The 3,481-nt window shown below is 33.8% G+C and overlaps 1 long non-coding RNA gene across 1 annotated transcript; it reads right to left on the reverse strand.

Moving 5' to 3' along the window:
* Positions 1-694: 694 nt before the first annotated feature.
* Positions 695-1,677, reverse strand: LOC147530745 (uncharacterized). Its single transcript, XR_015227893.1, has 3 exons — positions 1,643-1,677; positions 1,269-1,478; positions 695-915 (listed from the first exon to the last, which is right to left on the reverse strand). It is a non-coding gene; the product is annotated as an uncharacterized LOC147530745 (long non-coding RNA).
* Positions 1,678-3,481: the final 1,804 nt, after the last annotated feature.

Raw genomic sequence — 3,481 nt, forward strand, 5'->3', positions numbered from 1 at the left:
CATTGTTAGAGAGAAAAGCAACAGACGAGATCAGAAAGTGTTTTTAAAGGTGAACAACCCTCACCCTCATAGGTTTTCTTAAAACTCATAGCAAACTTAGTCTGCTTGGAATCCTTAGATACCTTCACATATATATAGTACCAGAAGTACAAACCTAGTAAATATTAAGACATACTTGAGCTGCTACTAAAAGAATCCTAGTCTTCTTTGTTCGGTCCTCAACCACTCTTCCCTGATCAGCTCTTGAATAATCTGATCTTCCTTCAACATCTCTTCTTCCCTCAGACGCTTTTCTTCCCTCAACTGCTCTTCTTCCATCGGTGATAGTTTTGGTTTTGGTGGTGGTATTGGTAGTGAAGGTATCTCTTTCAGCACTATTGCTTTTACGTTTTCATGCACATCCTCCCAACATTTCCAATCACCATGATTGATGTCATCTCCGAGTGGAGGTATATATACCACATTCTGAACTGGCTCACATTCTGCAGGTATATGTATCGTACAACGACTTAAAGTACCTTTGCAGCCAAACCCAGGGAACGATTTAATAGGATCACCGCCTATGCGTATATAAAGATCAAAAGCCTTTTGAGCAAGCCTCTGAGCATCAGTCTGTGGTACATACTCTGGTGGACGCAATATCTTAGGACGTTTTGGAGTACATGTTATTTCCCATGTCGTGTGATCCGAAAAAAAATCAATATTAGGTGGTGGGACATTAGGTAAATCAAACTTGGGTAATACTTCCTCGTCATAAACGTCAAGGTAACCTACTTTGATGCCAAACATATAAAGTCTATATTCTTTTTGATATCGTTGTGCCACACTTGCAAGTTGAAGAGCCTCGAGAAATTCTTCCCGTCCAATGACAACTCCCTCTTCCTCTGGCTTCTTTCGATTAACCACCAACCATATCTACACATATGTTCAAACTAGGGTTAGAAACTGCTCCAAGTACCAACCAAACTAATAAAATAAAACTTTGATTATATATATTACTCTGTGTCTAATTGAGATTCTTGATAAAACAGGATTGAAGCAGAGTATAAAATGTTGATGATCTTTTTTAATGTTTGAATCTGAATCTGACTTCTATTTAGGTGTAACATTTGAGTTTTTTTCTTCTTCAAGTAGTATATAATATATAAATACTTATTCTAAAATCTTAAGTACTTGATTAGACTGACAAAGTATTTATATACATGAGGAATAAAAATTAGAGATAAAATTGAGTCAGATAGCAAACCCTAAAAAATAAAGACAACTACCTGATCGACAGTGTGCTTTGGCAAATTAGAAGCTTGGAAGAACAGACAGTAGTCCTTATAATTGATGAAACCATCGTCGCTAGTTTGAAAAGCTAGCCTCAAGAAATCTTCAAAGACATTTAACTCCTCTTTGTTAATTTTCCATGGCCCCATTGCAACTCCCTGGTTGGTTTTCTGAAAGATCGTTTTATGGATATCGAGATGTTTGGCCTAGTGAAATAGAGAAACAGAGTTTAAGTAGGATTTGTGTTTCCAAAAAAAGTGGGAAATTAAAAACAATTAAGAAAGTTTCCAATTTTTCTTTTTTTTTGCAATTAGAAAGTTACCCAATCTAGAGAGCTGAAGACCAGGAAAATAAAAGGTAGGTAGTTTACCTTACTAACGGTATGCTGTGGCCCATCAAATCGAATGTGACAAAAATTTTATTGTTATATTCGGTTACCCTCATTTTTTTTTGTATGATTATTTTTTTGTTTCATTTTCCTTCAATTAGTTATTATTTTATTGAGAGATAGAGATTTTAATTACTTTTTTTAAACCTTAAAATTTATTTTGTTTCTTTTTTTTCTTAAATTGGTTATTTTATTTCTAAGAAAGATATTGTTATTATTTTTTAAATAGGTAACTTTATCTCTACGAAGGACTATATTTTAAATTTTGAGAAGGACTTCTAGACAATATCCTTTATTAAAAAAGGGTGTTTGTCCCAGTCAGCATTTTCCCTTCTGTTTTATTAGAAGGGAAAATGATGACTGGGACAAACATCCTTTTTTAATAAAGCAAATTGTCTAGAAGCCCTTCTAGAAATTTAAAATATAGTCCTTCGTAGAAATAAAGTTACCTATTTAAAAAACAATAATCCTTTCCTTCTTAGAAATAAAATAACTAATTTAAGAAAAAAAGAAACAAAATAATTTTCAAGGGTTAAAAAAAGAAATTAAAATCTCTCTCTCTCTCAATAAAATAATAACTAATTTAAGAGAAAAGAAACAAAAAGATAATACGAAAAAAATAATAACTAATAAAAATCTCTCTCAATAAAATATAACAATAAATTTCGTAACATTTGATTGATACAAGTGTCCGTGCCCTAGGGCACGGGACATACCCTAGTATATATATATATATATATATATATATATATATATATATATATATCTAAGTGCAGAGTGCCCTTGACACAACATTATTAAAAGAAATTTAATTAAATTTTAGTTTTCATTCGAAATTTCGGTTCCATCGGAATAGAAATATTTTGGTCATTTTGACCGAGATATTTTGAAACTTTGGTGAAAACCTGATGAAGGGATTTATACCCTTATACTAGTGTTTATAGCGGATAACGACATCTAGTGCTGGACCGGACCAGTACTAAGTGTCTCGGACTAGTCCGAGACACCCAGAACCTCCCAGACGCATCTCCAAGACGCGTCTGGTCGAGTGCTCTGGACGCGTCCAGGAAGCTCCCTCCGCAGTTGTTGGTCGCGTCCTAGACGCGACCTGGACGCGTCTCCAAGACACGTCCCAACAGCTGCTCTGGACGCGTCTTCAAGACGCGTCCAGAAGCTTCTGTCGCAGCTGCTGATCGCGTCCTCGACGCGTCTCAACAGCTGCTCTGGACGCGTCCAGAGGACGCATCCAGGAGCTTTTGGCCGGCCAGAAAGCTACCTGGCCGGACACTAGGGTTTTTCAAAAAAACCCTAGTTTCCAAATTTTTTTTTTCTTATGCAACTCTAAGTTGCTATTTTCCAATTTTAAAACTTTTCTAAAATTTTGAAATTCCTTTTAGAACACTTCTAAAATTTTTCAGAACTTTTAGAAACTTTTAAATTTTTCCAAATTTGTTTTGGGAGTTTCCTAAACTCTAAACAACTCCTTTTAGAACACTTCTAAAATTCCAAATTTTTGTTTTTCAAAAGTTTCCAAAACTTAAAAACAACTCTTAATCAAACCAATTTTGGATCAAAATCTAGGTTTTTGAAACTTTTTCAAAGAACAATTTTGAAATCAATTTGAAAAATCTTTGAATCCAATTCAAAATTAATCAAATTTTATGTTTAAAACCTTTTAAACATAACTATCAAATTAATCAAGCATGGATTAGTTTGAAATTCAATCAAATTGAGTCTTTTTAAAACACTTTTTTTATGTCCAATCAAACTGCTGAAAATCAATTTTCACGAGAAAATTGGTTCACGGGAAAATCGATTTTC

This window comes from Eschscholzia californica, unplaced genomic scaffold (genome assembly GCF_041429995.1).
Source record: "Eschscholzia californica isolate CP2 unplaced genomic scaffold, dmEscCali1.0.p SCAF_6, whole genome shotgun sequence".
Classification (NCBI taxonomy): Eukaryota; Viridiplantae; Streptophyta; class Magnoliopsida; order Ranunculales; family Papaveraceae; genus Eschscholzia; species Eschscholzia californica.